The sequence below is a fragment of the Orcinus orca genome, chromosome 1, assembly GCF_937001465.1.
Source record: "Orcinus orca chromosome 1, mOrcOrc1.1, whole genome shotgun sequence".
Classification (NCBI taxonomy): Eukaryota; Metazoa; Chordata; class Mammalia; order Artiodactyla; family Delphinidae; genus Orcinus; species Orcinus orca.
The window spans coordinates 128894192-128919198 of record NC_064559.1 but is presented as its reverse complement, the minus strand read 5'-3'; the positions used below and the strand labels follow the sequence as shown (position 1 = coordinate 128919198).

General features: G+C 37.7%; 1 protein-coding gene across 10 annotated transcripts in view; it reads left to right on the top strand.

Moving 5' to 3' along the window:
• Nucleotides 1-25007, top strand: part of RWDD3 (RWD domain containing 3) — a 78159-nt gene that overhangs the window by 14288 nt on the left and 38864 nt on the right. The window contains exons 5-8 of one of the 10 annotated variants that reach the window (XR_007479228.1): nucleotides 7160-7342; nucleotides 7692-7758; nucleotides 16251-16321; nucleotides 17855-22453. The exons of 1 other annotated variant lie outside the window; for it this stretch is intronic. The gene's annotated coding sequence lies outside the window, so the exon portion shown is untranslated. 8 more of the 10 variants (XR_007479227.1, XR_007479229.1, XR_007479226.1 and 5 more) reach the window with 8 other exon arrangements.

The following is a 25007-nucleotide window of genomic DNA, read 5'->3' as shown; positions in this document are numbered from 1 at the left end:
CTATACCAGGCCTGAGTTCTTCCTTCCGCAGTAAATAAGTTATGGGTATCCCCATGACAGCATCGATGTGGACTAAGGAAGAAGCAGCAGTGCATGAGTAGTCGCTATTGGCATTTGAGCCACTTGATCATGCAGCTTCATGATCAGGACCTGCTTGAGCCTGATCTTGTACATATCACTTCACTTGTACATGTCCAACTTCATGATTTCATGGATGAAATAATACCTCATTAGTAATCAGGAGAAATGCAAATTAAAACCACAATGACACCTCTAGCCACCCACTAGAATACCTAAAATTTAAAAGATGGACAGTAGCAAGAGCTGACAAAGAAGTAGAGTAATGGCAACACTGATACACCATTGGCAGGACTATAAATCGACCCAAATGCTTTGAACAAGCAGTTTGGCATAATCTAGAAAAACTGACAATTCCATACCTTATAAGCCAGTATTTCTGCTTCTAGGCATATACCCTACAGATGTGTGCATGTATGTGTGAGGTTACCTGTACAAGAATGTTCATAACAATATTATTTTTAATAGCCCAAAGGAAGCAACCCAAACACCCATCAACATAGAATGGACAAGTAAGTTGTGGTATATTCATGCAATGAAATACTGCACAGCAAACTAAATAAGTGAACTATAGCCAACATGCATTCATCTTTAAAAAAGCAATATTGAACAAATGAAGTAAACACAAAAGGTACCCTATGATTGTAAAAGTTCAAAAGCAAGCAAAATGATATTAAATTATGGATGCATACTCAAGTGCTGAAACTAAAAGACAAGAAAAGAAGTTGGTATAATAAAAGTCAGGATGGCAGTTACCTATAGGGTGAAAGGATGGGGTTGTGGTTGGAAAGAGGTTTTTTTCTGGGGGGTGGGTAGGGAATGGCTATGTTCTACTTCCTGACCAGGGTGCTGTTTCTCAGATGCTTCTTTTATAATAATTCATTATTTTTTATTTCTATTTCTTTGATATATTTATTTATTTTTGGCTGCATTGGATCTTCGTTGCTGCACGTTGCCTTTCTCTAGTTGTGGCTAGCAGGGGCTACTCTTTGCTACAGTGTGTGGGCTTCTTACTGCAGTGGTTTCTCTTGTTGTGGAGCACGGGCTCCAGGCATGCGGGCTTCAGTAGTTGTGGTGCACGGGACTAGTTGTTCCGCGGCATGTGGGATCTTCTGGACCAGGACTCGAACCCGTGTCCCCTGTGTTAGCAGGTGGATTCTTAACCACTGTGCCACCAGGGAAGTCCCTATAATAATTCATTAAGCTATAAGTTACTTTAATGCATATTTCTGTATTTCTTTCCCTATAAAAGTAGGCTTGGCTTAAAAAACGCCAGTTATTATATTTTTGGTAAATAAGAAAAATATTGAGGGTAATTCTTAAATCTTTGTAATTAATAGCAATTTCTCTAATCCTGAAGTTTGGTTCAGACAAAATTGTAAGTTACGTGGAGAAGGTAGGTTATTTCAAGCAGAGTGGTTAGGGAAATCTTCTGTAAGGGGATGCCATTGGAACCAATAGCCGAATGAAAGGGACCAACCACAGGAGAAGGAGGCAGCAGGAATTCCAGGCAGTAGGAACAATAAGTGTGAAAGGGCTGAGGCCTGAAGGAGCATGGCCTGTTTGAAATAGTCAAAAACAAGAGTGACCTGTATGGGAAAGAATGATGTATGAGGTGACATCTACAATCTACATGCACAGTGATAAGTTTGGAGAGAGACAGATACAGGAGCCTGATCCTGTTGAGTCTTAAAACCCAATATAAGCCTTTTTCTGTTTTGCTAACTGCAGTGGGAGTCAGTTGCACTGGAAACAGGTGTGATATGTAATTTACACTTTAATAAGATCATCTGGCTGTTACAGAGCAAATGAGTAATAGGAGAGCAATAATGGAAAAAAGAAGGCCAGTTAGGAACCTGTTGCAGTGGTCTAGCTGAGGGATGATGGTGGCTTGGTTGTGATGGCATTGGAGAAAAGTGGTCAGATATTAGATACATTTTTGGAGATAGAGCTGAGTATATTTGATGCCAGATTGGATGTAGAAGATGAAGGAGAAAGAAATGAAAGACAATATTTAGGTTTTTGTCTTTCGTAGCTGGGTGAATGATGGTACCACTGACTTGTGAATTAAGGAAGTCTGAGGAAGGAGCCTATTTGAGAGATATATTAGAAAAAGTCATTATATTTCCTTGCCTCCTCTTTGCTGCCATTATAGGTCTATTGGGAAAAAGGATTTTAAAAAATGAATTCAACTAGTGTTGGAGGAGGTCATTGAGAGAATATGAACTGCCGGTTGACCCAAGAGCTGGACCTGGGCAATCAGAGGCTCCTCACCCCTCCCCTGTCCTTGGAACGTATATTCTGCCCACCGTTCCTACACTAGGAGCCATTCAGGGATGCAGCCTTGAGACAGTAAGGTGGTTGAGAGCACCTGGACTGAATATGTGACTGAACCCACTTAAGGCCTCTATGTAAACTTTTAAGATTCTGGTGGGGTGCAGAGATTTACTCATATTATGGCCATCCAACACAAGCCTCGTCTGTAAGTTCACTTGCTTATTAAAACCACCACCTCCCAATCTGGAGTGATCTGCCTCTTTCTTGGGTCTCTCCTTGCCCTCCATGTATGGGGGCAAGCTACGAGCCAGCAACAAGTTAACAAATGGAAGTTTTGGCAGCAAATGAAATAATTTAAAATAATTTTTCCAAAAGCAGATTGGTTAAAAAAATTGGTTTAAAATCAGTTGTTTCGATTGAGTAATATCAGTTACTGGTTTTTCATCTAGTGGTACTTTTGGTGAACCATGGGCGGAGTAATTTTTGCAATGTTTGTATGCACCTTTGAGTGTGAGTCTCCTGTAACCATGCCGCTCATGGTGTGGTTCACAGACACAATCTCATACACTACCCCAGACCTACGGAACTAGAATCTACAATTTAACAAGCCCCCAAGGTGATTTGTATGCACATTGAAGTTTGAGAAGCACTATCCTGTCAACATATCTATGTTCTTAAAATATGTGAGGGGGTCATATGTGAAAAGTTGAATAATAGACATACATGTTGTAAGGGGCATTCCAGTCCTGGAAAGCTAAAAATATTATAAAATTCCTAATTACCTCTGTCTATCAAACAATATTTGATCATCTAAATGTGGCATTTCTTACATATTCTTAATTTTGTTCTCTGTCTCATAATTAACATGCAGTTGAGTAAAGATTAACAATTGTATGACAGAAGCTGTACGTCCACCTTTCTTTGCATGCCAAGTGATCTCCATCTTGTCACAATTGTGCTAACTTTATGAGACCTTTGCTTGCTAGCATTATTTTTGGCCCTTTAATTTGCTGTTTTCCATTTATTTTTAAACAAAAGGGAAAATGTAACATTTAAATGCTTGTACAAATCCAGCTGTATAAAAAGGTGCTGTTGAAATCTTGGAATTGTCATAGGATAGCTGACTCCTTTGTCACTTGATGCACAAAAGTCTGAATTTGATTGGTCAGGAAAATGAATTTAAAATTAAAAAAAAATAGGAGCAAATCCCTCATCTTGTGAAAAAGACAAAAATGTCTAAAGGTTGCAAAACTGCCAGTGATGTATAAAAATTATCAAGAAATAAAAAAGTGGGGGAGTGGCATCTTTATTTTTGATCAGTTTGCCATTTTAACGAATCTAATGCCCCAATCAGTTTGCTTTTCACCATTTGGTTTTTGACTACATTGCTTTTTTCCAGACAACCCGGATCACAGATTTCAGTTTCTCCAGTTTCTTCAGATCACCTGATGTTATGTAGCTTTATTCCTTCTATCCTTCTTGTATTAGGATTCTCCAGAGAAACAGAACCGATAGGATATATATTTATTTATTTTAAGGAATTGGCTCAAGCGATTATGGAGATTGGCAAATCCAAACTTTGCAGTGGGCCAGCAGGCTCAGGAAGAGTCCATGTTGTAGTTAAAGTCCCAGAGCCGTCAGACAGGAGACCCAGGAAAGAGTCAATGCTGCAGTTCAGGTCTGGAGGCCGAGGCTGGAAGAATGCACTCTTGGTCAGGGGAGGTCAGTCTTTTGTTCAATTCACGTTTTCAACTGATTACATGAGGTCCACCCACGTTATGGAGGGCAATCTACCATAAAGTCTACAAATTTAAATGTAACTCTCACCTCAAAACACCCTCACAGAAACATCCAGAATAATGTCTGACCACATCTCTGGGTAATGTGGTCCAGCCAAGCTGACACCTAAAATTAGCCATCACACCTCTAGAGAACTATCCCATCTGTAGCTTTGCTTTTAGAGGTGAGGAATGTGGCTTTCCATTGTATCTGCTTAACTCATTGCAGTATATTCCTACCATGTTTTCACTGCTACAAAACATTAAATACTGATATGAATCTGTAGCAGCATTGGTAAGAAAGATACCATTTTCACATAAGTTAACAACTTGACAAATTGTAGTTTACCTTGGCTTGAATGACCCTCTTGAGACAGGACTGGCCCCAATAATACACTCCACAGAAAGCTACATTTCTACTAGCCTGGGAGTATAAAAAAATGTAGACTCAATGACATATATTGATTTTAGAAAAAAGTGAACCCATCTGCTTTGGGGCATCTCAAAATGATGTTTGCTCAGTTCTTTGTTGGCAGCAGATACCCTGAAGTGTTATTAGGAGGGAATTCTGGAATTGTGCTCCTTCCTATAAGAACCTGGTGTATTTCTGATACGTCTGACAATGCTGCTTCTCCATCATTAAGAGATGATTAACCTCTGCTAATGTTCAGCAGTAGACCTTTCGTGCAACTAAGAGAACTATGTAGTAAAGTGCTAGTGATTTCCCAAAATCCTGTGCATGTGTTTTTTCACTTCTATGTTTCTTGGGAATTTCATCCATTTCCATAGGTTTCATTATCCCCTCTATGTGGTTGTCTCAGATTTACACCTCAGGTACTGATCTCTCTCCTGAACTCTAAAACACTCATTTCTAACTGTGTGTAATATCACAACTTAGATGACAACTTAGATGTTCCGCCAACGCCTTAAATCCAATATGATTAGAACAAACTCATTAACGATTCCATTTTCATTGTTGTTGATACTGAAACTATCACCAGGCTCCCAGGATTTTCCTTTGACTATTTCCTCACTCCCTTGCATCCAATCAGCTGCCAGATCTAATTCTCAGTGATTCTTACATTCACCCATCTTTTCCATTCTCACGGCCACCATACTTTACTTGTTTTTCCTAGCCAGGACTATTGGAAGTGTCCAAACTAGTCTTCTCACCTCAGTTCCCCCCTGTCCCATCTTATACATAGCTACAGTTCCTAATATCTAATATTAAAAAATTGGGGTCAGATCTACTTTATTTTAATTAATTGATTTATTTTAGATATATTTTAGAATACAGACTTTTCTTGTTAATTCTTGGAGTTTTAGAAAGGTAATATGGAGAAAATACTGTATATTATAAAATCCCCCTAATGGAGACTGAGGCAGCATCCTGTAATCAAACACTGTTATTTCTTCAGTGAAATGTATGAATACTCACATTAAGTAATATAAATAATGATATAATTGGTATAAGTAAATGGTGTCTCATTGTTCATGTTAAACTTTAATACCTAATGTGTTCAGATCAGATTGGCTTTTGTCTCCACATACATTATTAAAAAACCACATATTTTTGATTTTTAGAACTTTTGGACTTTGGAATTGTGGATAAGGATTGGTAGACCTGAACTAGATAAATCTTCCTCAAATAACCGTATCCTGTTTCCTACTGGATTAGTTGCAAACTCTTCACTCTGCTATTTTCATATGCCTTCTCAATTTGATTACAATCCATTATTTCTAGATTTATCTTCCACTCATCCTCTATATATCCTTTTGCCCTAGCTAAACTGGATAAATACTCTTTTTTTTTTTTTTCCTGCATATGCTCAGGTTCATCCTTCTTGCTGAAAGGTCCTTTCCTCTTGTCCATTTTTCTGTCAGCTACCTGTTGACATTTTTTTCTGTTTCCAGAACTTTTTCCTCTGATCCCCATTTTGGGATCAGTAGTTGTTTTCTGGTCTAAATTCTTGTAGCAAGCTTCAGTTGTCCCATATGTAAAGTAAGAATAATACCACTTTCTTACCTCTTAGACTTGTCACTGGATTAAATAATGTACAAATGCACCTAGCACGGTGTAAGATACATGATAGGAGCTTAATTGAGGTTAGTTCTTTCCTTTTCCTCTCCTCCTCCTCCCTTCCTTTTTCTTAGTACATACTGTACTTTATGTTACAGTTTTTAAAGTACTTTTATTGTCCACACTTCTAGATAAAAGGTTTTTGAGATAGAACCTTGCTTATTGGAAGCTCAGTAAATATTCAGTTATGTGAAATGAATACAAATGGTGTTACTGGAGGAATTTCAACTCCCCCTCTGGATTCTGGAAAGACTGGTTTGTGTACATAGGAATATATATTTAAAAACTTAAAACAAAACAAAATGAAAAAAAAACTATGATCACAGGACCCATCTTGATGCTAAATAGCATAATTTCTGCTTCAGTGGTCCTCTGGATGTCCTAAGCCATTGTAAGGGAGATCGCTCACCCAGACCATAGCAAGTCTCAGAGCCTAGAGGAGCACATTTATTTTTGGTGCATTAATAGGCCATTGAGCTCTTGGGAAGCTCTTGCCAGAAACCAGTGGGCAGGATGACTAACACAGCTCCTCTGCACTCATGAGTTTGGCGCTCACGTGCATGGAACCTGGATAGTGAGAAAGCACTGACCATGCTCCCACATTGTTCCCTGGGGCTCACTGGTCTGTTCCTGGGCTCACTCTGGGGGGGTCTCTGAACACCACTTTTGCTTTCGCCCACTTGGTCCTTTCAGGTTGGTTCCATTTATCTCTAGGCTCTGCTCTCTCTCTCTCTCACTCAAAACATCTCCTCTAAAGCCCCTTTAACCCCAAGCCCAGAGAATATTATGTCCTCCAGAGAGAGAAAAGCTAGTGGTGTTAGAGATCACTAAGTGTTTACCTAATTTCTATTCTAGCTTGCTTTCTTAGTAGTTTTTCGTTAGTAATTTTCCAAGTAATTTCTTACCTGGGTACATTGCTATCTAGAATAAAAACTATATTTTACAGCTTTCCTTGAAGCTCAGTATGACCATAAGACTAAATTCTGGGTAAATGGAGGGACCATATGTGGTTTCCAGAAGGGCTTCTTGAAGGCGTTGACTCACTGGGAGCTGCTGCCTTTTCCTCCCTTCTACTGCCTGGAATGTGGACAGGAGGGCTGAAACTCCAATGGCAATCTTGGGTTATAAGGTGAGCATGAGGGTGAAGGTGGAGCAGAGAATAGGAGCTACCTTCTGAACATGTTTTATGTGAAAGAATATACCTTTGTGGCTTTAAGCCACATTGGAAGTTTTCTATCGTATGTCATCAAATCCCGTCCTGATGGATATGAAGTTTGATACCTAGTATAAATAATAGAAGCTAAAATGTGACTGATTATGAATTATTTGAACTCTGTTATTTAAGGCTTAAACTTTTGCTTGGAGCTCTTAGAATTCTAGATTTTCTTAATTCAAAGTAAGCTTTCGAAACATGTTGTCTAAGAATTGAATTATTTTGTTTACCTGTGTCCAGCTTCAACAGCCATTCTCTATAGCAGAGAAAGTGGGACACTCTGATTTTGGGGCTGAGGAAAGGATACAAGAAAATTCCAGGGGAGAAGACATGTAAGTTAGTATTTCTAAATACCATCTCACATCATATCCTATAGATAAATATTCCTTTGACTCTTTGTAGGGGAATAGCAACTTATCACATTCTTAGTTTATGTTCCAGTGTTTCTAATTAAGTACGAGCTAATTTGGCATGCTTTTATTTTTATTATAATCTTTCTGTTTCCCAGAATTATTACTAATAATTATTGGAAATCTGCATGGTGCTAAGATAGCCAGTAGAGCTAGGATGACTTCAAGCTCTTTGCTTAGAGTTCTCCTGAAAACACAGATTCCTATGAAAATAACACACAGGGGAAAAAATGGAGAAATCTGCTGTGAGTTTAATTTATGTGCACTTCATGGTTTTCATTAAGCCCATTGCTGGATTTACATCGTCAGCCCACACAAATGTGAATTCCCAAGAAATCCAAGTAGAAAGAGGAGAGAGAGAAGGGCAAAGTGTATTTGAGTTCTTTATGGCTAGAGCTTTGTTCTAAGCCCTCAAGGATGAAGTTATTTATATCTGTTTATAAATCATCCATGTATATATATCCATAAATTCACTCCACGTACCAGGGAGCATCTCAGTTACCTTTGGATGGATGAGGTTCCTCACAATCCAAAGGTCAGTGCCTTAATTCACAAGACTCTTTTGGAAACATTCTAGAGATGAAAACGTTTTAAAGTTGTTGTACGCTCATCTGATAAGCAGACCGGATCGAACACATACTAAGCTCAGTGTGTCAGGGTTGTCATCAACACCACGACTTCACTCTGCTGCGGTGGAAGGAAGCCCTCTCCTGGTCTGTGGAGGTGAATGAGCCTCAGCTTCCACCTCTACTAAGGGAACCCTGTTGTTTCATGCTCCAGCAAGTGTTTGTTCCTTTCTTTTTGCTCTCTCTGCTCTGTTTCTCTTCTCTCTCTCTCTCTTTTTCTTGCTCACCATTTCTGATGCTTTTTTTAAGTCCTGCCATTGAAGAGATTGGCTGCTTATTGATTTCTTTCCTCTCCTTTCTTCCCTTTGTTTTGCTTTTTTTCTTCTTTGTGGTCTCTTCTCTCCCTTTCTTTCCACTTCTTCCAAATTTTATGACTTTAGGGTCACAGGGCTTAGCTTTTATAGCCGTCATCACCCAGTGAGAGTGCATTTTCTTTCCATCAGTCTGCCAACTGATCACAATGTGTCCTCTTAGACTTTATCTCTTTTTCCTTTATGTTATTTCCATTGGTACTCACAATTTCAGGCTTTAAACATTGTTATTAGGTTTATAGTTTGTTCCTGAAGGTCGACAGTGCTTGACTGCATAAGTGGGGCATCATATATGCAGAAGTAATAGAGCTTAGAACCAGAAAGAGCTAAAATGATTTTAATCCAACTGCTTTTTTTTTTTTTTTTTTTAAAGTGTGATACTGAAGTAAGTTACTTACCCAAGGCCATGTATCTGGTAGCAAAACTGGGACTAGGACCTAGGTCTATAAATCTACTTTGAAAGAGAATTGTATTAGCTCTTTCATCTTATGTATGATCAAAGAGGACTCAGGGAGCCAAGTGAACAATTGTTGTCCAATTGTTACAGTCTCCTAGGAAAACATCTGCTCCCTTCTGTTCTGGCATGTTAGAGAGGAGAGAGAATTTCCTTTATTCTTGATTCGAAAAATTATACTTAAGTTTACACTTACTCATAGTCAATTTTATATGGCTTCCTCACAAATAAAAGATATTTTCTTATGATTGCATTAATTTATGTGTGAATAGGACATACAGGGCCTGTTGCCTGAAACTTGTTATACTTCTTGTTTCATACATTGGATGTTTTAAAGACCAAGTGATTCTTTTTGGTTGGAAGTAAGCATTCTGTGTATCACAGAATCTTATATTTATTTTTAAAAATGTAATTGAAGATATTTAGCTGTTAGAGAAATGAGCATATAATAAAAATCTCATTTTGTACTGTGTTTATGTATTTCATTTTATCAAGAAAATTAGAATCTGAGATTTAGAAAGAAACTTAGAGATTTTTAGCCTAATTCTCCACCTGGTATAGTAATTTTTAAAAATTATAACTCTGACAGGCATCCACTTCTGCTTGAAAACCTCCAGAGATTTGTACTGCCCTCATGAGACTGGTGTTATTTTTATTGGACGGTACAAGCAGATTAAAAGTTCTTTCTTGCATTCAGTCGGAATCTGCCTTCCTTTACTTCCAGCTTTTTATCCTAATTCTAGCCTCTGGAGCAACACAGAATTAGTATACTCATCTCTCCATGACAGCCCTTTGAATATTTGAAAGCTGATATTATGCCTTTCCTTATTCTTCACTTCCCAATTTGCTTGAATAATTTCTCAAAAATTATAGCTTCTGGGCTTCCCTGGTGGCGCAGTGGTTGGGGGTCCGCCTGCCGATGCAGGGGACGTGGGTTCGTGCCTCGGTCCGGGAAGATCCCACATGCCGCAGAGCGGCTGGGCCCGTGAGCCGTGGCTGCTGGGCCTGCGCGTCTGGAGCCTGTGCTCTGCGGCGGGAGAGGCCACAACGGTGAGAGGCCCGCGTACCGCAAAAAAAAAAAAAATTATAGCTTCACCTATTCACCTGGACATTTGCTTTTTTTTAAAAAAATTATTCTTGACTGCGTTGGGTCTTGGTTGCTGCGCGTGGGCTTTCTCTAGTTGCAGCGAGTGGGGGCTACTCTTTGTTGTGGTGCGCGGGCTTCTCATTACGATGGCTTCCCTTGTTGCGGAGCACAGGCTCTAGGCGCACGGGTTTCAGTAGTTTTGGCGTGCGGGCTCAGTAGTTGTGGCTCGCGGGCTCTAGAGTGCAGGCTCAGTAGTTGTGGCGCACAGGCGTAATTGCTCCGCGGCATGTGGGATCTTACAAGACCAGGGCTCGAACCCGTCTCCCCTACATTGACAGGTGGATTCTTAACCACTGAGCCACCAGGGATGCCCCTGGACCTTTGCTTTTCATTACACTCTAATTGGTCAATGTCCCTCTGAAAATGTGGCACCTAGAATTGAATTCTATATTACAGATGTGGTTTAACCAGCTGGAAATACAATAGAACTGTCAGTGATCTGTGGGTAGTAATTTCTCAGGGAAGCCTCTTTTAAATCCCTTAAAAGAAGGTGGCTTGTATGAAAACACTTGGTAAACTGTAAAGTACTTTATAAGTGAAATACTTTGTTATATTGTATTTAAAAACTTTAAAAATGTAAAAAATAATGAAAGAATGTGTGTTTTTTTTCTTGTCAGTAACAATGCTGATTTCAACCTTTAGGTTAGCAAAATCAGTAGAGTGAGCAAAAAGGCTGATGTTTTTTCCTTGTGGCAAAAATATAAAAACAGTTTTAATCTCAGCCATTATGTTGGAGTACTGGGCCCTTTCTGAGTTGAACGAGTTTTAAATCATCTCGTCATTTTTGGAACATGCTTTTTGTTGACTCATATGATAAATGTAATGACATTTTATCATATAATAAATGTCTGTACATACTTATTTAATGAGGCAATAGCAGAGTCTCCTATTGACAACACAACTTAATAAGTAAAACCATTTTCACATTCAAAGTAGAGTTTTAAATATGTAATCTGTATTCCTTCCATTTCAAAGTATACTTTTAAACATTTCTGAATTTTATGAATTTTGAGTAGAATGGGAATATGGTTTAATATTGTCATCTAACCATTCACTTATTCTCAATTGCTTATTGAGTATCAATTACATGTTAAGGACTTGAAAAAGACATTGATGAATTGTGTATCCTTCTTTCTTCACTAACTCTAGAAGAGTTTTTGAAAAGAGTAACTTTTTACCTAGTGTGTTTGGCATGAGTTTATAGTCTGAACATTCTGACTAAGAATTTAACACACTGCTAGATAGAATAATCTCAATACTAGCTGTATCAGGTTATAGTTGGTGAATATGAATGTGAAATATAAATATGAGGCCCAAATGGGATAATGGTAATGCTGGGAAGCCCAGCACACTCCCTGGCACATACTAGATTCTTAATCAGTACTTGCCATATGAATACTGCATATTAAGAGAGTATTACTCCTAATCAGGTAGTGAACCTGGTGTTACAGCTGGAGGTTGAGTTCCATATACTGACGTGCCATTGTTCAAATGAATGAGACACATTTGGGACTGCACTGAATTTTAAGACCTCATATCTCTTTTTAAGAAACATTTCTTGGTCGAAAGAAATTACTACATTTTCTCGAACTTGACAGTGTGTTGTGGTGGTTATAGTTTGATTTGCAACATGGGTCAGATACTCTAAAGAACATAAATTATTTTAAATTATTTAAATATTCAGAATAAAAATCAGTTGTTCTGTACTGTCCACACTGGAAAGAAATTTATTAAAGAAGATAACCCAGTAAATCACTTCCAAGGATTAAAGTATTCTGATATTTATTTAGAGAAAAATAAGAAAAAATTAGAATTCTGGAGAATCATTTATTTGTTGACGTACTTTTTAACTTTATTTAAACTTTATTATTGTTTTCTTGTTACAAGTCTTTGGTGACTGGGGCCATGTAAATTGGAGGGAGCCTGCTTTGTAAATTTAGATTTGGAGTCAGATAATTTAAATTTATACTACTAGATCCAGAATTTCTCTTTTTATTGGATTTTCTTTCTTTTAGATAGTTTTAAAAAGTTACTATACAAATAGGTAAACCTTTCTAGAGAAAGACAGTGTTTTCCCTTTTTATTTTGTACACTTAATCTTCCTAAGCTAGATATTATTTGGTTAAACATACAATTTATAGTCATGCGCAGACTGAAGAAATATAAATATTCTAATAGCACCTAGTTGTTATTGTTTTTGGCTATATAGATGTGTGGGCTTTTATATCAATATTAGTTAGTGTTTTCTAAACTTCATAGTATTTTCCTCCAGGAAAGAACTGTCTCTTTTCTGAGAGGGGGAAAAAAAACCCTGCTTATGAAATGAGGCTATTTTGCATATTAATCAGGAGGTCTTTGAACTCTAACAATAAAATCCGTCAGTGCTTTGGGTACGGAACAATTATGCATTCAAGGACTTTAATTTTATGCTAATAATGCAACAAGCTTTACATTTTTCTTTTTTTTGTTTGCATTTCCTAAAGATAATTTAATGCAAATAATCCATCCATATACTGCATAGAGCACGTAGGATGGTTTCCCTATAGTTAAGATTGTATCAGCACTCCCATTATAAATCTCTATTACCCATGGTTTATAATTTAATTGAAAAAAACCCACTGCAGGCAAAGCTCAATACTTAGGGTTTCAGGCTAAAAGTAATATTTCTCTTTTAAAAATTGCCTCCTCTATTTAATTTCATAGTTAATGGAAATATAAGAAGGATCATCCTGGAGCTGATTTTGAACAAAGCCAAACAGATCATTGTCTGTAACTAAAATAATTTCTAAGTTAAAGTAGTTGATATGTTAGAATTGGCCTAATACTACAACGTTTAACAAAATGAGAAAAGACAATGGGATCTGTTTATCCTTTCTCTACACAAAAATATACATAAGGAGAACAGGAAAATTCTGTAAGACCAGACATTTATAAAGTATACATTTGACAATATTGTGTGAAGTGTTATGCTTTATTTTATTTCAAAGTGCACACCTCACTCCTCTCAGTGGATCTGGGCTCAGGCTGTGGAATCTGCTTTTTGTCAAACTGAGATAGGAAGGGGCATAGGGTGGGAGAAGCATGCTCTGGGTTCTTTACTTTATCTACGTATAAATCTTATCTTAAATTTATGCTTCAATTACCTTGAGGGGATTGAGGGGTTAATTAACAGGCATAGCAGTCTCAACCTGCTTACACAGTAGAATTGAAAAGATCAGTTTTTAGACACATGGTGGTTTTGTCATCATCTTTTGAACCCAAATCCTGTAGAAGAGAAAGGTTAACCTGCCAGGTAATATGCAATCTCCAGTCAAGACTTCACTGTAGCTTTATGAAGCCCAATGAGACAAAGAACATATGAGTGAGTTAGAACAAAATGTTCTCTATTTCTCTCAAACCATCAACCTTTTCCTGTTTAATTCCTACCTGTAATGCTGTTCATGAAATATATGCTATGCTTTCTTAACCCTAAGCAGTCCTCAGAAGCTTAAAAATGATCTGGCTCTATGTATGAAATGTACTGTGTTTCTAAATCAGTGGTCTTTGAGATCCTAGGGACAATTATTTAGGACAATAATACAAACTCACATTTCTTACAGCACTTAGTAGTGTGCAGAGGGCTTTAAGAGACATTAATACACACAACCACTCAACAGTAAAGAAAGTGGAGGCTAAGAGATTAAGTAATTTGCCAAAGCATGCAGCTAACAAGTGGTGGTCACCCCTCTCATTGTGTCTTCAGTCTAGTCCTCCTTCGCCAGTGGCTCAGTGGCTCCTTAGTTCTTTTAGGGGAACTCAGATTTTTAACCTTGAGAAATAGCGTCTAGTGATACCATGATGAGAATGCCTTGTACTTACTTGACATCTGTTGTCAGAAACTGTAAGGGAATTCATAAAATTTGTAAGCCTAAGTCTTTAAATATTCCATATTAGCTTAGATTCATAAGTAAAGAACTTAGAGCCTGGGTAAGAGTCATATATATCTAAGCTGCACAGTAGATCAGTGAAGAAGTAAAAGGAAGTCATGGATTTACTATTCCATCTCTGAAAAATTATTCTCAATGGTGATGTTTTGATTATATCAGAAACATCGCTTATGTATAAAGGTTATGAGAAAAGATTGTGTGAACACATGTGGTCGTACAGCCTGAAGAGATTTTTTGAGAAAATAGTAGACAATTATTTTCCAAGGATGGTGTAAATGTAGCAATGGTATAATGAAGCAGGGAATATATTAGAAAACCCCCTAGGATCGCTTTGAATCTGGAAGTCCATATTTTTTATGTATAGTGAAAAGCAGACTATCTTCTGATATTTACAAACTGATTAAAAGTTTTTTAGTTTTGATTATAAGAATTTTAATAGGTCACTTCTTACCCCCATCCCTTTTATTTTTGTTGCTTTTGGGTGGTGTAAATGTATAATAGTGCAGGGTTTACGTCTAAATTTTTTATTACAAAAAAGTTTCCTACCCCACTAGGTGTTGTGAATAATATGTGATATTGAGTTCAGGCATTCAACTTGACAGCGTGCTGTCAGTGGATGGTCGCTCCATGTGGGAACCGGTAACCTTGTTTCTTTCCCCTACTCTGTCCTGAGCAGATGTCATCATTTGGTGCAGTTTACCTCCCATCCAAGTACTAACAGGCCCCAACCTTGCTTAGTTTTGTTTTTTTTTAAATTTATTTATTTATTGATTGATTGATTTATGGCTGCATTGGGTCTTCGTTCCTGCATACGGGCTTTCTCTACTTGCAGCGAGCGGGGGCTACTCTTCATTGCGGTGCGCGGGCTTCTCATTGTGGTGGCTTCTCTTGTTGCGGAGCATGAGCTCTAGGCACGCGGACTTTGGTAGTTGCAGCACGCGGGCTCGGTAATTGTGCCGCACGCGCTTAGTTGCTCCTTGGTGTGTGGGATCTTCCCGGACCAGGGATCGAACCTGTGTCCCCTGCATTGGCAGGCAGATTCTTAACCACTGCGCTACCAGGGAGGCCCCCCTTGCTTAGCTTTTGAGAACTGGTGCATTTAGGGTGGTATGGCTGCAGACGCTTTTTTGCCTCCTTTTTCTCTCTGCATTCCCCACAAGATGAATTGCTCATGCTCTTCTGTTTTCTTGCACTGAAATTCTCTTGTTTGGGCCACCAGAGATTCCTAATGACAGCATCCAACAGATAATTTTTAGGCACTATCAAGGAGAGGCAGTGAGATGTACTTGAAAGACAGTGGATTTTGGATTTCGACCAGGGTTGGCACACTTTTTCTGTAAAGGACCAGATAGTAAATATTTTAGGCTTTGTGGGCCGTGTGATCTCTGTCCCAGCTACTTCCTTCTGCCACTGCAGCACTAGAGCAGCCATAGAGAGATGAGAACAAATGGGTGTGACTGTGTTCCACCACAACATTACTTATGGACACTGAAATTTGAAGTTCATTTAATGTTCATATGTCACAAAGTATTTATTTCATTTGTTTTGACAGTTAAAAAGTGGAAAAGCCATTCTTAGTTCATGGGCCATAGAAAAACAGGTGGCAGGTGGGATTTGGCCCACAGGCTGTAGTTTGCAGACCCCTTTAGACAATCCTGAGTTTACCCAGCAGCTCTGTTAATTACTGGTCTGTGTCCTTGGTGTATGGTCAGACCACTCAAGATGGCAGTCCTCTTGCTTTCTGTGCATCCCCTGCCTGACCAGTGCCTGCTGCGCCTACACCCTATGCACCTGACTGACCTTCCTGAGTACTTGCCCCAGGCCCCAGTGAGTGATTGTTCTTATCAAAGTGGGGGTGAGGGGCGTGCCCCTCTGCTGGTTTCCCTGGTAACTGATGAGCCAACCTGACATCAACTGCCCCTATAACTGGTAACCTCTCCTTCCCCAAAGACTGCCACCATATCCTGACAACAGTCTGCTGCACACGATGGGGTGTTGCTCCAGGACCTTGCTTCAGACGTGTAAGCTCCCCCATCCTTTAAACCACTGATGTCTCTGTCGCTGACTCCCCACTCTTTCTTCCATCTTGAAGCTGGGCAAGTACAAGCCTTGTAGGCCGGAGGGGTGCAGCCCAACACTTGGGTAAGTTACTTCTTTGAGTTTCAGTTTGGTCACTAAAATGGGAATTGTACCTACTTCATGGAGTGATTGTGAGAATTAAACTTGATAATGTAAAACACAGAATGTGGTAACTGTAATGACAGTTACATTGTAAATGGTAGATATAAAACGCAAATTTTAAATAATTAATGATTAACTTGCCTGTTGGCTTTTCCTTAATTATATTGTTGAACTCTCTTCTCAAAATGGAAATAGCTTTCTTATTCATAAATAAAAGTACTACATGTTCTTTTAAAAAATAAAATAATATGGAAATACAAAGATAAAGAGAATGATAAAGTAATAAGAATAAAATTAACCCACAATGTTAATCCCACAACAAACCTATGATATAGGTACCATCACCTCCTTCATTTTATCCATACATATGAGGAAACTGAGGTTCAGAGATGTTAAGTAATTTGTCCAAGGTTACTACGTATGTAGTGTTTATTTACCTTTTTATTGTCCAGAAGAATATTTCTCTTTTGGGGAGATCGTGTTTCCTCTATCTGATACCTGTAGTTGCGGTGAGGGCCAAACAGAATGCTTCCGTCCTTTGGCCACAGAGTTGACACTGTGCCAGACAGGGCCAGTCGTCACGCCCTGTTGCCCTGGCTTGCCGTATGATTCATTCTTTTCTTTTTAAAATTTATTTATTTTTGGCTGCATTGGGTCTTGGTGGCTGCGCGCGGGCTTTCTCTAGTCGCGGTGAGCGGGGGCTACTCTTTGTTGCGATGCGCGGGCTTCTCATTGCGGTGGCTTCCCTCGTTGTGGAGCACGGGCTCTAGGCGTGCGGGCTTCAGTAGTTGCGGCATGCGGGCTTCAGTAGTTGTGGCATGCGGGCTCAGTAGTTGTGGCTCACGGGCTCTAGAGCGCAGGCTCAGTAGTTGTCGCGCACAGGCTTAGCAGCTCCGTGGTATGTGGGATCTTCCCGGACCAGGGATCGAACCCGTGTCTCCTGCATTGGCAGGCGGATTCTCAACCACTGCGCCACCAGGGAGGGAAGCCCTGATGATTCATTTTTGGTTGGCCATGTGATCCAGGCTTGTCTGACCAGTGCCATTTCCTGAGACAGTTTCAATTGAAGCACCAGGAAGCTCTTTTCTCTCTGGCCATGAAACTTGAAGAATATATTTTTAGTATTGCCAGTGACCATGGATTGAACTTGTGGGAACAGAGGGCCTGAGAGAATGAAACCAACTCTAAGGAGCAGAGCTGGTAGACTCTGGGAGGGGACAGTCAGTAGGTGGGGGGAAGAGAAAGAAAGAACCTGATGAGGTTCCATTCTCTGGATCCAGGTGTTTCTGAAGGCTTGCTCATGGTTTGGTGGTGTGAGTCTTGACGAAAACATTTTTCTCAGGTCAGTTTGATTTTCTTTCTGTTTTTTGCAGTCAAAAGAACACTGACTGAGCAAGTCAATGGGATACAAACCCAGACCTGGCTGACCCTGGAGCCCTGAGCTTTCTTCCCAATCCTCCTCATAGAGAAACACAGCTAATAGTTTGAATTTTTTGTACCAACGTCTTTTCTTTTTTTAAACGACTAAACCAATATTATAGTATATGTGAATATTTATATATATATTAATTTTTTTAATTGAAGTGTAGTGAATGTACAATATTATATAAGTTATAGGTGTACAACATAGTGATTCACAATTTTTAAAGGTTTTACTTCATTTTTCGGTATTATAAAATATTGGCTATATTCCCTGTGTTGTACAATATATCCATGTAGCTTATTTTATACGTAACAGTTTGTACCTCTTAATCCCCTACCCCTATCTTGCTCCCCCTCACCCCCCACTGGTAACCACTAGTTTTGTTCTCTATATCTGTGAGTCTGTTTCTTTTTTTGTTATATTCACTAGTTTGTTGTATTTTTTAGATTCCACATATAAGTGATACTGTACAGTGTTTGCCTTTCTCTGTCTTATTTCACTTAGCATAATACCCTCCAAGTCCATCCATGTTGTTGCAAATGGCAAAATTTCATTCTTTGTAATGGCTGAGTAATATTCCATCGTATATATATATACCACATCTTCGTTATCCATTCATCTGTTGGATAAACACTTAGGTTGCTTCCCTATCTTGGCAATTGTAAATAAAGCTACTATGAACATTGGGGTGCATTAGTGTTTTTGTTTTTTTTGGATATATCCCCAGGAGTAGAATTGCTGGGTCATGTGGTGGTTCCATTTGTAGTTTTCTGAGAAACTTCCATACTGGTTTTCCACAGTGGCTGCACCAACTTACATTCCCACCAAGAGAGTACGAGGATTCCCTTTTCTCCACATCCTCACCAAAATTTGTTATTTGTGTTCTTTTTGATGACAGCCATTCTGACAGGTGTAAGGTGATATCTCATTGTGGTTTTGATTTGTATTTCCCTGGTGATTAGCAATGTTGAGTCTTTTTATGTGTCTGTTGGTCATGTGCATGTCCTCTTGGGACAAATGTCTATTTAGGTCTTCTGCCCATTTTTTAAATCAGGTTTTTTTTGATGTTAAGTTGTATGAACTGTTTATGTATTTTGGATATTAACCCCTTATCGGTCATATTATTTGCAAATATTTTCTCCCATTCAGTAGGTTGTCTGTTGGTTTTGTTGATGGTTTCCTTTGCTTTTTAGTTTAATTAGGTCCCATTTGTTTATTTTTGCTTTTATTTCCTTTGCTTTGGGAGACAGATCCAAAAAAAATATTGCTATGATTTATGTCAAAGAGTGTTCTATGTTTTTCTCTAGCAGTTTTATGGTTTCCAGCCTTACATTTAGGTCTTTAATCCACTTCGAATTTATTTTTGTACATGGTGTTAGAGAATGAGGCTGACTTGGGAGTACGGGTCCCTTGGCTTCTGGCTTTTGGTAGGGCTGGGTCGACTGATGGAAGGGTTGCAGGGTGGGGCCGTGGCAGGAGGTGAGAGGGAAGGAGAATTCAGCTGAGGTACTGCTTCTCCTGGTCCTCCCTGTGGGGTTGCTGAGGGATGGCTGCCTCCCTAGACCCAAGGTCACAGTTCTGGTAGGTGAGCCTCTCTGCTCAACTTCGTTGCTCCAGCCTTGGGGACTGCCTTATCCCTTTTGGGTTCCCTCCACCCTGCCCACACCCTTATGAATAATCCTTTTATTAAATGCTCTTCAAATTTCCCAATTTGAGCGTGCTGTTTATTTCCTGTGTGGATTCTGGGTAATACTACTTGTATAAGCGTGGCTCTTCCTTCCACATTTCATGTCAAGATAGGGTATTACCCGTGTTTTTAATCATTTCAGTCCTCATAAGGGGAAAATGATATCTTGTTTTAATTTATATATTTTTGATTATTATTGAGTTTGAACATCTGTTCACATGTTAATTGGCTATTTGCATATTTGTCTTAATTGCTTGTTAACATTCTTTGCCCATTTTTCTTTTGGGTGATCTCCTCCCTCCCTTTTAAATTCTTATTTTGAGTGGAATATTTTTTCTATTATATTTTCCAACTGATTGTTGTTAGTGTAAGTGAAAATTATTGCTTTCGTATTTTGCCATTCCTCTGAGCTCTTTTGTTTTAATGGATTTTAGCTGATTCTCTTGGATTTTCCAATAACATTTGCAAAGAATGATAATGCCATATCTTCCTTTCTGATTTATGCCGCATTTCTTTACCCTGTTTTACTACATTGGCTAGATCCTCCAAATCACTATTGAACAATAGTGGCGGTGGTGCTAATCTTTGTCTGATTCCTGACTCTAATCCAGAGTGTGTTTCACAGAACTCTAACACTGAGGGATACCCCTTGAGGAAAGTTCAGACTCATGCGGGAAGCATTGTACGCTCTTAGAGAGTCCCAGTGCATGTGAGTGTGTTAAGGGCTCTGCGTCTTTTTGTTTTTGGTTCTTGCTTAATATAGCTCTGGTACTGAATTTTATGCAGTTCATTATCAGCTCAATAATTTGCATAGGTCCTGGAGAGCCAAAACACAAACAAAATATTTTGTAACAATATAGTTAAACCACTGTGGTTTTATGTAAAAATTCTGAATTATTCTAAGGCTCAATGCTTATTAGTCTAGATACTTAAGCCACTATATTTTGTATTTAAGGGGTCATATGACTCATCCTCCACTTTGGCATGTTTTGCTCTCAGAAGAAACAATTGAGATTTAAAAAACTAACTTAAATGGAAGGACGGATATCAGGAAATCATACTGTTCTTTCTCCCTCTCTTTCTTCTCTGTGTATGTGTTTTATACACACATACACATATACACAAACAACCAAACAAATAAAAAATTCCAAGAACCAACAGACCTCAAGTTACTATTTTCTTACAATGTCCATGCTTCTTTATTGGCCCCTTACCCCTTCCCTCCAATTCTTTTTTTTTTTTTTTTTCCCAATACTTTTTCATTGTTCCTTACTCCCTCCTTTCCTTTCTTCCAATGTATGTTTAGTTATCTCCAGAAAAATCTTTCTCCATCATTGCTCTTTTTCCATTCCGATTATTAATTAAAAATTACTCTTACTGTTGATGAAAATCAAGTTAATATTAAAGAATACCTGCAACAAGAGAAGGGAAAGGCACTCGTTATTAAACTTATCTTAACTGTCCAAGTAATACATGTTGTTATGTGTTCACATGAAATTAAGCCCTGAAACAGAATTGATGACAACAACCTCCAAAGACCTTGAAAAAGCTCAGAAGTCACCTTCAGAATTCTGATAAATGTCTCATCTACATTTGCCTTCTCTTCAAATTAAATCTGTTATTCTCAGAGCATTTAAGAATAATAAACTATCTTTAATTCAATTTAACTTTCCATTTTCTTTAATTACGAGTATTGAAACAGTATTGCTTCCTGCTATATTTCATTGTAAGTCTTTCAGCTATGCTATAAGGCTAAATTAAGCTTTTATAGATTTTTTTAGGATAAACCTAATCTCTATTTATTGCTTCTAGGGTAATATTCATCCTTAGTTTTAAAAATACTGACATGTAAATAAAGTCTTAGAAAATAACTCACTTACAAATTGGCAATTCCTGTGTGGTGAATTAAAAAAAAAAAAAAAAGAACAAAACCGAAAGATGGACTCTCCTATTTTTACAGAATTTCTTTTGTTAGTTCAGTAAGGTCAAATTTTGGGGGTGTGAATCTAAATCATGTTGCTAGGTTAATACAGAATTAGAGAAATTCAGTGGTACTTCAACTTAATTGCTCTCCCATCATTTTAGTCATATGTTTATTTTTCATTTTTAATAAAATTTCTTTAATTTCTGAAGTTGGAATTCCAATGTTTAAGAGAATAGATCCATGATTTTATGCCAATGGAACGGCCTACTGGTTTTTGTTTTTTTGTTTTTTTGTTTTGACAGGGTAGGGGGTGGTGTCTGGCAAAATGCCTTTTCCATTAAATAGATCTATAAGGAAAAAAAGTCATTATTGCTAATGAATTCAGGGATTTTACTTACTGGAAGTAGTCAAGTAGTCTGGTACAAAAATGCACATTGCATTATGAACCATAACACTGCAAGGTTTGTAATATAAGAGCTGCTAAATATATTTTGAACATCACAAAGGCTGTGTTTCTTGCCTGGAGCTTGCTCTTTGTTATACTCTGCATCTCATATTCTTATCTTTTTCATGAGGAGTAGTGAATCTCAATAAAATCTATGGATTGTGTTATGTTTAAAGGCTACTCACTGAACCAATATTTTCACAGATAAGATCAATAATATATGTGTAAATCTTTGAAATTTAGATTGGAAAGGAAGCTGCCTAATAAAACTCTGCTATTGAATTTTATACAACATCTTACCAGCCTTTTAATTTTATATTCAGGTCCCAAAGGACCAAAAGACAAACTGAACACATCTGCAATTATCTGGATTAAACCATGATGGTTTTATGCAAAAACTCTGAATGCATTTAAGGTTTATGTATTGTGAAGGCATTGTGTAATGGTTATTCATTTCGTTTCTTTGTTAAGAACACTTGCCTAATGTTAAAATTTTGAATTACAAGTTTTACGTTTATACCTATTTAGTTGGACCATTAGTTCAAGATGCAGACTAAGGAAGCACTATAGTTGTAAAGTATGCTTCATCCAAAGATTTATTTTTTCATAGAGTTGGTTATCTAATGCTATATTTGTAAGGCCATCAGTTATCAAACCGTGTAAGTGCTAAATTCCTTTTGAAGATTTCAAGAGGTATTTTAATTAAGTTTTCAAAATTGCTTTTGGATCATCTTCACAATTCTTTAGTGCTTTATTTCCATTAACAAAATAGTAATTAAAATTAAATTTTAAAGGAAATAACCACAGTAGGTCATACTTCTATTAACTTGAGGTAGATAATGAACCTGTCCTATATAAAGACTGAGCTAAATCTGCTGAGAGGCTGGGGATAGTGTATTTTAATTAAGGAAATCCTTATTTGCATCTAACAAACAGCATTGCTACTTATAAATTTAAGATCTTAGTGATGCATATTAGTACATTACCTTGACAAATCTAATAGAGATTTAATACTTGTGTTTTAAGGAGCAATTTGTCATAAATTAAGAGCATTTGCATAGTAAATTTCAAGGATGTTATTCTTTGCAGAGTTTTCTATAATTAAGGAACACATCAAACATTAAAATTGTATAATATTTGTAGTACTAGGAAAGCTTGCTTTGTTATTAAACTGAGGCTCATATTCAGCTGCACATAACCCTATGGAAAAGTCTCTCTTTAATAAAGACATAATGAATGTACCGTCACTAAGATTTTTTTTCTCTCTTAAATCTTGAGCAAGGCTTATGTGTTTAAAGAAGGTTTTAGCATGCAAAATGCAACTCCGAAGTCATCTATTCACTTGGATGGAGAGTATTTAATCATTTAAAAAGTAGACCAAAGAGCTAACCCCAGCCACACTGCTAAATACTTATAAGCTGCCTCATGTATAAATTAAGTGTTCTCTAACTGGGGGTGTGGGTAGAATCCTTCTTTAGTCAGTTAAGTGTTTATAGTATTCATATCTACTTTAGTTATTTAGAGTAAAGAAATTAGAAAGCTCATTTTAATTAAGAATGACAACTTAATTCTCAAGTTTCTTTTTATTTTGATGGTACTACAAGATAATTTTAGCATTTGCATTTCATTGATCCAGGGAGAGTATTTTTATGAAATATAGCTTAGGATAAGGCTCAACAAGCCCAGTTCACCTTGTGGTCATATGGCTTTTTGACTTGTGGTCAGAGTGTCACTTAGACATTTTCACCTGGGGGTGACTTAGGATATGAAGAGCTGGGCTTCTCAGGAAAGAATGAATGTATACTTTATTCAGTTTACGTTAGATTGCTGTGTATCCTTATTATCTTCTTCTATAAACTAAGTCCCCTTGCTTTTTCCAACCAAGAGGAGAGCATCAAGAGAGTGATCGCCAGCCGTTATCTACAGAGTTCATGGGTTCCTCTAGCTTGTAGTAATTTTAAAGTTTCCCCTTGGCAGGGAATGCAAGTGTTTATTCAACATTCATTCAATGAATATCATGTTTCAAAGGACTACTTCAGGTTATATGGGTGTGGGCACTGAATGACTCATGATTTTTAATTCAGCATTGCATCAGTTCTAATAAAAACTATAAAATACTTGGGTACTTAGTTTTATCATATTGGAGCCCATATGGAAGGTGGCGTTTCAAGCTAGTCTCAGAATTTAGATATTTCTATGCTGTCAATATTTTTTATTATTATTATATAATCGGCTAAAAGAGTCAAATAGTTATAATGTGTTAAAACGAGTTGTATCTAAGAAATAATAGCAATGAAAGAGGATGTTTGAATTCTTCTTTTATTAGAAGGGCAGGTTAAAGCTATAGAAATAGCAGTCATCTGTTGTGGGTTCAAATCTCAAAATTGTAATTACTGCCTGGGTGATCTGGGTTGCAAGGTTAAGTATGAGGTCCCTATTTCCTCAATGTTAAAAGAATAGATTAATTTGAAAGCTTTAGTGATTTTATAGACAAAATTTATGAAAACGATTCCCTCTTATTCTGTTTTCACTACCACTTGCTCATCTGTGGGGTATGGAACACAGCGTTATACCACAGGGACTTAGGGAGGACTTGCCAAATTGTCCATTATGTCAAAGAATTTACAACCTAATGTCTTGGATGAGAACTACTTTCAGGCTCTTTTGTTGTTTAGGTTGCAATGTATTAGATGCTCAATAAAACTTGGTGTTTGGAAGCTGGTCAACTAACTTGCTGAATTGTGGATATGCAATGTCCAAATGTCCATTGCATTATGGCCAAAAGAACTAAAAATAACAGCCAACTTTATTCAGCACTTTATGTGTGCCAGGCAGCAAGCACTTCACATGTATTAACTCATTTAATTATCACTATAACCTCACAATATTGGCATTATTACCACTTCCGTTTTATTTAGAAGAAAACCAAGGCACAAAGAAGTAAGAAAATGGCCTGTGCAAGGAAGGTATAGAACAGGGAAGCTAATCTAAGCCATCCATGCCATGGCCTACACTGTTAACTTCTTTGCTATTCTGCCACTTACATT